Source organism: Lissotriton vulgaris, chromosome 2_2 (genome assembly GCF_964263255.1).
Source record: "Lissotriton vulgaris chromosome 2_2, aLisVul1.2, whole genome shotgun sequence".
Taxonomy (NCBI): Eukaryota; Metazoa; Chordata; class Amphibia; order Caudata; family Salamandridae; genus Lissotriton; species Lissotriton vulgaris.
Genome location: NC_141688.1, coordinates 56,315,741 through 56,328,650, shown reverse-complemented (window position 1 = coordinate 56,328,650; position 12,910 = coordinate 56,315,741).

Sequence of the window (12,910 nt, the reverse complement as noted above, 5' to 3'; positions counted from 1 at the left end):
TATTTTATTAAATAAATTTTGTTTTTTTAATAATTGCGTAATGTAATTCTGTAGCGGGTTGTGGGTTTATAGGGGAATAGGGTGGGAAGTAATTTAATAATAATTAATTAATTAATATATGTTTGTAAATATTTATAATTAATAATTAATTGATAATTAATTAATAATAATTAGTTAATTAATTTATATAATTTTGTACATATTTTGTATTAGTAATTAATTGGTAATTAATTAATTATAATTAGTTAATTACATTAATTAGAGTACATTTTAATATATATTATTTTTTGTTATTGTTAAGTAATTAATTGGGAAAAAATAATATTAATTATTAAAATAATTACAGCTAATGTGCTAATATATTTACTTTATTATTATTGTTAATTAATAATTATTTGGTAATTAAATAATATTGATACATTTTGGGTAAAGGAGTATTTTTAGGGTTCAGGGTCAGTTTTCAGTTTTTGGGTAAAGGGGCATTTTTAGGGTTCAGGGTCAGTTTTCAGTTTTTGGGTAAAGGGACATTTTTAGGGTTCAGGGTCAGTTTTCAGTTTTTGGGTAAAGGGGCATTTTTAGGGTTCAGGGTCAGTTTTCAGTTTTTGGGTAAAGGGGCATTTTTAGGGTTCAGTGTCAGTTTTTAGTTTTTGGGTAAAGGGGCATTTTTAGGGTTCAGGGTCAGTTTTCAGTTTTTGGGTAAAGGGGCATTTTTAGGGTTCAGGGTCAGTTTTTAGTTTTTGGCTAAAGGGGTATTTTTAGGGTTCAGGGTCAGTTTTGGGTTTTTGGGTAAAGGGGTATATTTTAGGGTTCAGGGTCAACAAATAAGATTGTAAAAAATTATTTTTATTATTTTCATTTATTATTTAATTATTATAATTTAATTTAAGTATTTTTAAGTATATTTTAGTAATTAAAATGTAATATTAATTTAATTTAACACTGTTTTTAATAAAGTCGATATTTTTTACATCTATATTATTGTTAACGATATTTTGTACTCGATATTTTTGTACTTACCTGTTTGTAGATACAAACTCGATATTTTGACTGTCGATATTTTGTCCACGATATTTTGGCAAGTCGATATTTTGTCCCTCGATATTATTTCAGTGATCCCTTTAAAATAGTTCACAAGCCCGGAAAGGAGCACAACCCAGCTGACTATATGTCACGACAGCTGCTTCCCCATCGAGAAAATGGCACCACCATGGCAGAAGAATACCTAAATTTCATCCTAAAACAGAACACTCCGACGTCAATAACAATTGCAGAACTAGAGCGAGAAACAAAAAGAGACCCGACAATGCAGGCAATCGGGAACATAGTGCGGCAACAGAGATGGAGACACATTAACAATAACAGCCCAGCAGGAGAAGGGGTCATAAAAGAAGAACTGCTGGCCTTCAAAAAGATAAGTGAAGAACTATCTGAAACTGAGAACGGAATTCTAATGAGAGGATCCAGAATTGTGGTACCTTACAGACTAAGGAAAAGAACAATTGAACTAGCTCACGAATCGCATCGAGGCATTGTAGCGACAAAGAAGATGTTGAGAGAAAAAGTGTGGTTCCCAGGACTGGATAACATGGTGAAAGAAGAAGTAGCACACTGTCATGTCTGTCAAGTAACCGGACCGCCTTCTAAACCAGCACCGTTGCAAATGTCAGAACTGTCACCGGCAGTATAGACTGAGCTGGCAGCAGATTTTTATGGACCACTAGAGACTGGAAAGTACTTGTTAGTGGTCATTGATGAATTCTCAAGGTTCCCGATTGTGAGAGAAATATCGTCGACATCAGCAAGCGCCACATTACCAGCGTTAGACGACATCTTTGCTGCCTGGTGCTCCCCACAAACATTAAAAACGGACAATGGCCCTACTTTTTCTGGAGAAGAATTCCGTCGATTCATGGAATATTTGGGGATCAAGCATCAGAAGATAACACCTCTGTGGCCACAGGCCAACGGAATGGCAGAACGATTTATGGGGACTATAAAGAAAGCCATCCAGCGAGCAAAGCTGACACAAATATCGATTAGACAAGCACTATGCCAGGTGTTGAGAGATTACAGAAACACCCCTCACAGCTCCACAGGTCGATGCCCAGCAGAACTGGTGTTGGGACGATCAAGCAAAACAAGACTGCCTCAAATAGATGCAAAAGTAAGCATGGATCGAAATGACATAGTGGAAAGAGATCATGAAGCTAAGAGGAAAATGAAAGAATATGCTGATAAAAGGAGACACGCATCAGAATCTCAGTTAAACGAAGGAGACCTGGTGGTGGTGAGACAGAGACAACAACGGAGGTCGGACAGCCCAGTTTCAAAGGATCCGCTGGTAGTGACCAAAGTGAAAGGATCAATGGTGACGGCAGTATCTGACCATCAAAGAATAACGAGAAACAGTTCCCATTTCAAGGAGCTCAAGGTGGAAGATGAAGAATCAGCAGCAACACCATCGAAAGTGGAAGACAGAGAGCAAGAAACCAGCAGAGAGACAAGACCAAGCAGAATGGCAGAATGTGCAGGAAACCACAAAGACTCATTGAAGAGATGTAGAACAAGGAACCTCTCTCTCTCTCTCTCTCTCTCTCTCTCTCTCTCTCTCTCTCTCTCTCTCTCTCTCTCTATCTATCTTTCTCTCTCTATCTCTCTCTCTTTCTCTCTCTCTCTCTCTCTCTCTCTCTCTCTCTCACTCTCTCTCTCTCTCTCTCTCTCCACAGCTATCAGCAAGCATGTGAACAAGAGGGGGACGACAATGAAGAACACTGATGTATCAAAAAAAAAAAAAAGTGTGCATGTGACAAAGAACTTTTGTTTGTGACAAAGGGGGAGATGTAGTAGCTTTGACCGTAGGGTGACAACCGACGATAGGGCACTAGGACCCTGCGGGTCATAGGGCAGTGACCAGGTCACTGGACACATGGAAAAATGTGAAAGAAGGACCCCTCTTGGTAGTTATATGGGACCGGGGGGAATTTAGTAAGAAAATACAGGGTGTCCCGCTCTATCAGGTCTAAGAACCTGTTCTACAGTGGAAGTATACTATGTACTTCTGTGTATAGTAGGATCTAAAAGGACCCGGGATCAATCAATCTTTTGGGGTGCAACAGAAGGCAGAAGACAACAGAAATGTAACCAATGCACAAACCATGAATATGTGTAGCAGGTATGTTCGTAAATACAAAATTGTCTATTATAAACAAAGAATGACGGTAATATAAACTAATACAAATAAGTTTTGATAAAAAAGTATACAAATTTATCGTTATTCCTTACAGTCTGAATCATTTGATGATATTAAAAACAACGATAAAAAGCAAACATCGAGGTAATCATTCAACATAATTTTGTACAATTCATCTTAATTAAAACAAAATACATTAAAACAAGAATTACAGGTTTAGTCGACACAGCGTTTCGGTATTTCTTCATATGACACCTTCTTCAGGACAGATTCTTAAAACAAATGATTATTAATGCACCCACTTCAGTTTTAGTGCTATAATATGCCCCAGTCTTGTACGATCTGTTGGCCTCAGGTGCGTTTTTCACTGGAAATATCTTGGGTAGTTAAATTAATGGCCTTCCACACTGTGCGAGGGAGCCACCGTGGTATTTAGGATATGGAGTTTCCTATTCTGATAAAGGCAAGCTGTTGCAGTCGTAGACACTTCAATTGGTATCGGCACAGGAAAGGTTCAGGGGATGGCCTCCTGTCCTGGTTATTTTGCCCACTGTACACTTTATGTATGTATTCGGCCTCCCTGCTCCTTCTCGTCACAGCGTCGCCGGTTCCGTCGTTCAATCTGTCAAATTTTCAGATTGGATGACGGAACCGGCGACGCTGTACATATATAAAGTGTATATATGTATGTAACACTAGTTCATCTAATTGACCTTAACCAGAACGACATTTACAGATTACCCTGACTTGGTAAATTAAATTCCAAGGCAGGAAAATGTATTTTCTACTGGCAAAGAGTCATCTGTCAAATATATGTATTCAGGAAGTGCTCCATTCCCTTGACCATCACCCTCCGTTCTCACTGAGTGTCTCCTTTAGTTCTCCATGATCCTCGCACTCGTTGCCCCCCAAGACAGTGCCCCAAATTCCTGAATGTCATATCTCACCGTCTCTCACTGCTCCCTAATCCTGAACCTCAGTCCCTTCTAAACTTCAGTGGTCCATAACCCTCACTGCTCAAGGACCCTCTCAGCCCCCTGTCTTCTGTGCCCCTTATGCCACACTACTAATTATTGACTGTGTCAGTAAACTGTTCTACCATATTCTCCATATTCTGCATTTTCAACTTTTCAATTTAAAAAAAATGTCAACCCATGTGCCCCTTTCAAACATAGCTTGTGTTGGATTTGGAATTTTCTGCAGGGTGGCTCCCCCAAATTTCTGCCTTCACCCCTCCTATTTTACTTTATTCGTTTTTGCCTTTCACCCTCCACTTTTTGCTGAATTTATTTTTGTTGGCCTTAGGACTATTTGCACATTACCATAGCTAACCAGTGATAACGTGCTTGTGCTCACTCCCTAAAATATGGTGAAATTGGCTTAAACTTGATTTAAATTACTTATAAGTCCCTAGTAAAAGGGTATGCCATATACTATGCGCTTGTATATTAAATGCTATTAGAGGGCCTGCACTTATAGCGCCATCCACTTAAGTGTCCCAGTCTGCCAGTGCAGCCAGCCGAATTGCTCAATAGGAAATCAGAAAATATAAGATCAATACTGGCTTCCACAGCTGAACAAATTATATGATCCTAGGAAAATATTTTTTTTCACCAAACCTTCTTTCTCTTCATTATCACGAGAGAGTACCTTCAAATGTGTGAATTCAGGAAGTGCGCTCTACAAAAACACAGCTCACATGACAACTGACTTGCCTCGGACTCCACTGATGACATTGTCAACAGGGTGGGGGTGGGGAGGATGCTTGAATATTTCTAGTTCATATTTAAAGGTACATATTTTAATGAATGCATCTCATTGCAGTGATATAATCGGAAGAACTAAGGTGAAATGCTTCAAAAATGTTTTTCAAATTTGAAGCGACTTTATCTTACCTTTGAACGTGTTTGTTGCATAAATACATCACAACTATTTTCTTGGCTGAACCTTCTGTAATTTCCAGGCCAAGAGTCGAATAGGAAATTGAGGGAGGTATCCCTCCTAGCTACGTCAATGCCGGTGTGATGCACAGAAGCGATTACCCACAAATGTAGACAATGCTTTTATCAGTTCTCATCTCAGAATTACCCACTAGATGGCAGTGTCTTCAAATGAGTTGAAATCATGTTTCATAATCGGAATCCAAAACTTAAGGAAACATTTAGTGCATGAGAAAGGCAGTATTCTCAACAGATTCTGTTGACTAGTTAGTTACAAATTCCTCACCAAATACTGTTGAAATATTTTTAAATGTTTTCTATTTGCAAGTGGGTCGTTGTTGTAGAATTCCGAATACTAAACATATTATGTTACTAGCAGCCCATCCTGACATTGTCCGAGCATGAATTGCTGCCGGCCAGTAGTATATTGTTTTGTAGGATTTTGTTTTGATAGCATTTCTTATCTGTGACAGGCCTGTGAAACGCTCCGATTCACAGTGCACTGCTGATGCACTAAAGAGTGCGCTTTCAGTAATGTGTGAACTCAAGTTTCCCTACTTTGTTTTTCCTTGCAATATTATATAGCGCGAACTCGACAACATGGCGAGCACAATTTACAGTACAGAAGAACACATTCATTTGTGGTAGGCACGGGGAGACAAAGCAATTTGCCTGATATCACAGGATGTTGAGCTGATGCCAAGATTCGAACGTAGCTCCCCAGCTCTAATGTTCGCAATTCTAGAACTTGTGGCGGGAGGTGTGTCTAAAAGTGTATGTCGGTGCTGGCCATCAATGAGAGAGACCTGTGCATTTTTCAAATGGGTGGTGAAAAAATATGAGTATGTTGCTGGAGATGTGGGCCGCCTGGCCACCAATGTACTTACCGGGGGAGGGTAAACACCCATTATTCCGCAACTTTCTTTCCGCATACCATCACTCCGCATACTTTCATTACGAAAGTACCATGACTCCACAATGCCATTATAACGCATGGCATTACATGCTTTTACCACGCATACATTTACAACAAAATTCGTTGTAAATGCATGAATGGTAAAAGCATGGTTTTTTTAATGTTTGGATAAGGTAAGTATGGGTATAAGGGTATATGTTTTGGGGTACTGAGGTATATGTTTTGGGGTGTTTGGGTATTTTAAGGGTTCAGATATAGTTTTGGGTTATGGGCTACAGGGGTAGTTTTAGGCTTTAGGGATAGGTATGGCTTTTGGGGTACAGGGGTATTTTTAGGGTTCAGGGCTGGGTTTGGGTTTTGGGGTATAGGGGTATTTTTAGGGTTCAGGGGTAGGTTTGGGTTTTGGGGTACAGGGGTATTTTAAGCGTTCAGGGATAGGTTTGGGTTTTGGGGTACAGGGGTATTTTTAGGGTTCAGGGCTAGGTTTGGGGTCTGGGGTACAGGGGTGTTTTAGGGTTCAGGAGTAGGTTTGGGTTTTGGGGTACAGGGGTATTTTTAGGGTTCAGGGCTAGGTTTGGGGTCTGGGGTACAGGGGTGTTTTAGGGTTCAGGAGTAGGTTTGGGTTTTGGGGTACAGGGTTATTTTTAGGTTTCAGGGCTAGGTTTGGGTTTTGGGGTACAGGGGTATTTTTAGGGTTCAGGGGTAGGTTTGGGTTTTGGGGTACAGGGGTATTTTAAGGGTTCAGGGCTACGTTTGGGTTTTGGGGTACTGGGAATATTAGGGTTCAGGGGTAGGTTTGGGGTACAGTGGTATTTTTAGTGTTTAGGGCTAGGTTTGGGTTTTGGGGTACAGGGGTATTTATAGGGTTCAGGGCTAGGTTTGGGTTTTGGGGTACAGGGGTATTTTTAGGGTTTAGGGATAGGTTTGGGTTTTGGGGTACAGGGTATATTTATAGGGTTAAGATGGGTTAGTGTTTAAGGGTGTTGGGGTATTTTAAGGAGTAAGGGTGGGTTATGATTATGGGGTGCAGGGGTATTTAAAGGGAGCAGGGTGGGATTAGTTTTTAGGGTGTAAAGGGTAATAAAATAAAATAATAAAAATAATATAAATAATGCAATTTAAAAGAATAAAAGCTTTAATTAAATTTAATTTATATATATATATATATGTATATATATATATATATATACACATATATATACACACATATATATATATATATATATATATATATATATATATATATATGTATAATATATATATATATATATATTTGTATATATATATATATATATATATATATATATATATATATATATATATATATATATATATATATATATATATATATATATATATTAAAGTCACATCCCCCTTTTCTTTCAAAGAGGCACACCGGCACTGGCTGGGTTGCAATGAATCATTTATTCAGTAAAACAACACGAAGGCAAGAGGCTTCCTTATCCCAACGTTTCTGCTTGTGAAAGCCTTGATCACGGGAGGCAGTCTCTGTATTTTTGAATTACACCCACGTGGTCTGCTTTTAAACAGCGCGGGCCGTATTCTCTCACAGAGTGCGCAAAGGAAAAACTTCTGAGGCATTTAAAGGAAAGAGCTTTGTATGCTTCAAACTTTCTTATTTTATGCCTTCTCCAATGCGCAAAAATAATGTCAGCTTCATTGCACAGTTAGTAGTACTAATGTTCCACTCACTTGATTAAAAGCAACACCAGCCTGTAATCTTGGATTGACATCCTTCTAATCCCAAACTCGCCTCGCACCGTAAACACCTGCTTGCCCCCTGTGTTTACGGTGTTTTTCCTTTGCGCACTCTGTGAGAGAATACGGCCCGCGCTGTTTAAAAGCAGACCACGTGGGTGTAATTCAAAAATACAGAGACTGCCTCCTGTGATCAAGGCTTTCACAAGCAGAAACGTTGGGATAAGGAAGCCTCTTGCCTTCGTGTTGTTTTACTGAATAAATGATTCATTGCAACCCAGCCAGTGCCGGTGTGCCTCTTTGGAAGCCTTGCAGCAGTTTCACTGGCCGCCCTGCCAAGGTTCAGGTTGATTTGCGTGGCAATGTGGATTTATATATATATATATACAATGTGGATTTATATATATATATATATATATATATATATATATATATATATATATATAAATACGCATATATACAAACATATATTTGATGTTTTAATAATGTACTTTTACAATGTATATGACTTTACCACACATGCATTTGCGTTATAATGGCATGCGTGATAAAGTCATATGCATTGTAAAAGTTTTAGAAATTATGTCTTTGCGGAGTAATAGTCCCGCGTTATAAAAATTGCGGAGTGATGGTATGCGGGATGTTGGTTTGCGGAATATCATCACATATTCCCGGGGGAGGGATAGTCCCTTTCTTGCTATTTCCGTGGAGGCTGGCCTTGTGTCCGGATGTGCGTGGTGCGAGACCTGTGCGCAACAGAAGTAGAAAATCTCCAGTGTGTGCTTCAGGCGTCACCGGAAGTTAAGGCGAGATTCATTCCCTGCACAATGGCCCCTGTTTGCGCTCCTTCCGGCCCTTGGGAATAGCGCCATGCCTGACCTCCATACAGTAAAGCAGGTGCACATCACTGGGAGCGCAGGGCAAGCACACCCAAAGCTGGAATGTACAGAACCCGGGAAGAAAAAACAATGAAATATTGGGCACAACGCTCAAGTTTTTTTTCTCCGTAATCCCGCGCCCCGCACACACCCACGCCCCCAGCACACGCCCACAGCACACGATATGAGACATGGCATGAAGGGCAGAACGTACCACACGCCCGCAGCGTTTGTCATGCCCCTAGCACACGCCCACAGCACAACGCATACATGCCCACAAGGGACTACTTTGCTGGCATGGTTCTTTTAACTTTTAAATGTATATGGTGGGCGTCTGCATAGCCTACGTCCTTCTGCTGCCACTGCCCTTTCCAACGCTGTATTGGGTGTTGTGATTGGTGCTGTGGTTCCTGAGATTACCCGCCTCAAAGGATTGGGCTCTCTCATTATTATATTAGTATTAATTATGTTATGTTATATGTTATATGTAAATTTATAGCGAGCGCAACTACTCTTGAGTATCCTGGCGCGATGCAGTCTCAGACAAGTGGCTAGGTAGAAGACTAATAGGCCTGCGTGAAAAGGTGCGTTTTGAGAAGCTTCTTGAAGCATCTGAGATTCTGGGTGTGGCGCAGCACAGTGGGAAGGGCATTCCAGAGACTGGCTACTTTAACTGAGAAAGACTGGCCATCCATCCTGGCCCGACGAAAACATGGGGCGGCCATCAGACGATGTGCCGCCGACCTTAGAGTTCGTCGGGAGTGTAGAAGGCCACTCTCTTCCTGATATAAGGGGGGCCCGAGTCGTGTAATGCTCTATGTGCTAAAATAAGAGCTTTAAATTGAACCCGCTGAGTCACTGGCAGCCAATGAAAAGCACTCATTTGTAATCTAATACTAGATCTCTTGGAGATGCCCAGCAGGAGTCTGGCCGCTGCATTCTGAAATAGTTGTAATTTGTCCAACAGGTATGCCGAGTTGCCAAGAAAGAGTGCGTTGCCATAGTCTAGGCGTGATAGAATGAGCGCCCGAGCAACCATCTCCTTGGCCCGCTGGAGGAGCAGGGGGAAAAATCTGCTTAAGGATTTGATAGTCCCAAAGCATACGCCTGTTAGCCTCTTGATATGTTCCGCAAACCTAAGGTCATTTTCAAACCAGATTCCTAGGTTCTTGGCCGGGCCTAGATATCCTTCTAGTAAAGATAAATGTATCACACCTGAAGGTGTATCTCAACGCTCAACCTCCTCATACGTCCTATCTACTCATTAAACAGCCAGGTTTTTAGCAATCTTTTGAATTATGCAAAGTTCACACAGCTACGGAGGTAGCCTGGAAGCTGATTCCACGTTTTCGGAGCAGCATACCTGCCAACTTGCAGAACAATCTCACGGTGTGAGGAGGTGGTGGTCCTGAGAAAGGGGAATGGGCCCGTGCTGAGAAATACATATGAGTCACTTTTGAACCCCTCCCTGACCCCAAGTCCCCTCCCACCCCCACCAAACAAAGCTTGCTGAGGCATGTGTGATGTACTTGGGTGTTTTCACACCTTAATGGACGTCGGCAGATCAAAGCCTCGGAAAACGAGATAGAAACCCACTATTTACAGTGATTTTCAGCTCGTTTTCCCTGCTATCGTGTGATCTCGACTCCTTGCCGGGAGACCATGTGATGGGAGCCGATATTGTGTCCCACAATGTGGCACAGTTTGAGTTTTTTTAAATGCACACTTTATATAGCGCGAACTTGACCCGAAGGTATTCAAGCGCTGTACATGAGCACCGGTTACGTTACATATTCAGGCATCGGGAGATTAAGGGCCAGATTTACAAGCCCCTTGCGCCACTTTTGCGTCACTTTTCCCATGTTAAAAATTACGCAAAATTGGCGCAAGGGCCTTGTAAATATGCCCCTAAGTGATTTGCCCAGAATCACAGGATGTGGACGCGACCTCTAAGCTCGTACTCTGGTTTCCAGCACCAAAGTCAGCAATCTAGCCGACGGACCACATCCTCTCCCAGGTATGGAACAGTATAGGAGAAAGCTCTGCCCCCATATCTGGTGGAACGAATACGAGGAATGTTCAGAATCTCCTTGTCAGCTGGATCTCAGACTGCGAGGACAGTAATAACGTAATTTGTCCTTCAATTACAGTGGGGAATTGCCCAATAGGGCTTTGTGAGCGAGACTGCACATATTAAAGAAAATTTGCTTTCTGACCTGCAGCCAGTAGAGGGACTCGAGGACAGGGACAGAGGGAGAGACATGGGTTTTAAAGAATTGAGTAAAATAAAAAAGGTTGGCTAGTTGTTAAAAATTCTTGCCACTATTAGTCTGAGCATTGGGTGCAATGGTGCTTTTCCAACTCTTAGGTTTAACAGTTGGGTTCAGGACTGTGCACTCAGGACTTGCTTTAGCGCTGGTGCTACCTGGTGTGACAATCTATCTTGGTGTCCTCCCCCCAGCCCCAAGACCTCCTCCTCAGGTTTCCTCACTACCACCCGGGAAAAGTATCCTCATCTCTCCATAGCCCTTCTCTCATATACATTAAATTTTTTTAAAAGCACTGTAAAGGCTAAATTTACTAATCCACTCAGCTATCCACATAAAATGCAGATCTGTTCCTTGTGGCAGGTATATTAACCCTCTGCACTACCATATGCCGAGTCAGAACTAAAAGTAGATAAACCTCTCCAGCAGGAATATTAATCACAAGAGTTATCTTGACATTTTAATTGATGCCTGAAAGCCGGATGCAGGAGGAACTCTGTAGCAGGCGCTTTTAAATTGTAAGTTATTGATGAAAAGAGCGTCCCCCTACCCCGAGGTCAATACACCCCTCCTTTCGAACCGAACGGAGCAGTCTACTTTATTTAGTAGTGGGAGACAAGTACAAGTATCCCTGGGGATTTATTCTTACCCATGATGACCGCTCATACCTAAGTTGATGCAAAGTCACGCATTGAACTAGTTGTTCTTCACAATCCGCACTGTGCGGACTATTCACCTACAGGAATAGTGACCTGGACAGCCCATCTTCGGCACCGGGAATAGGTTGCCTCTCTTTCCCTTTGTCCTGATGAAGACCCCGCGAGCGGAGGTTTTAAATTACCCTCCATGCACAAGTCGGGTCGAAACATCAACACATATCCCCAGCAAGGACCTCTATCATATTATATAATTTTTATTAAAAAATTAAGAGGAACCCCCTTCTATCCAAAGGAATAGGACAATATACCAAAGTATCACAAAAACTTTTGTGATACTTTCATATTATATCCCCCTGCCCTTTATTTCTGACAGTGCATTCATGCAGATGGAAAAGAGATTATTAAGTTGTTGAGTGAATTTGACTATCGACAGAACTCATGATACTGGTTTGTGTTGTATAAAATAACCTATATGAACACCGCATGGATACTAAGTTGACTATCTTCAGCCTGTTATTTCCCCCTTTTTTAGGTCTCGCCTGTGTTAGCGCTTGCGCTGCACGGCGAGACATTTAGTAAACGGGCTTTTAAAAGTCTGACCGCACGCTTTTGGCTGGCATACTGCTTGCGTTTATGCGCGCAATGACAAGGCACCATATGGCTTTCCTCTCTCGTCATGGTGCATGCACATCACTCACCATTCACCAGCCTGCTTTTGCCGTTGCGCGCACGCGCCCACCACTCGCGTCTTTGTTTTTCTTTACGTGTGCTTGTTCGTGATGTTAGCCAGAGGCCCATTGTCTATGGGTATCAAGAAAAGATAAAGAATGGATTACGATTCCAGGTCCCAATCAGTATACTTTCATTCCGTTTTTTCAGTTGATGATGTCATCGTCCATTCTGCCGTGGCTTAACACTAGTTAAAAACACTACCCAAAGCTTCCTTCAAGTCAAGTGAAGTCAGAAATTTATATAGCGCGCTACATACCCAGAGGGTCTCAAGGCGCTTGGGGAGGGGGAAGGGAGTTACTTGTCGAATATCCATGTTTTAAGTTGCTTTCTGAATGCTAGGTGGTTCTGTGTGAGACGTAGGTGGGTGGGGAGAGAGTTCCAGGTTTTAGCTGCAAGGTAGGAGAAGGATCTACCTCCCATGGTGGTTTTATTGATGCGAGGAATGGTAGCAAGGGCTTGGTTGGAAGATCGAAGCTGGCGAGGGGGGGCGTAGAAGGAAAGTCGTGTGTTGAGGCATTCGGGTCCAAGTTCGTAGAGTGCTTTGTGGGCGTGGGTTAGGAGTCGGAAAGTAATCCTCTTATTGACGGGGAGCCAGTGGAGGTTTTACAG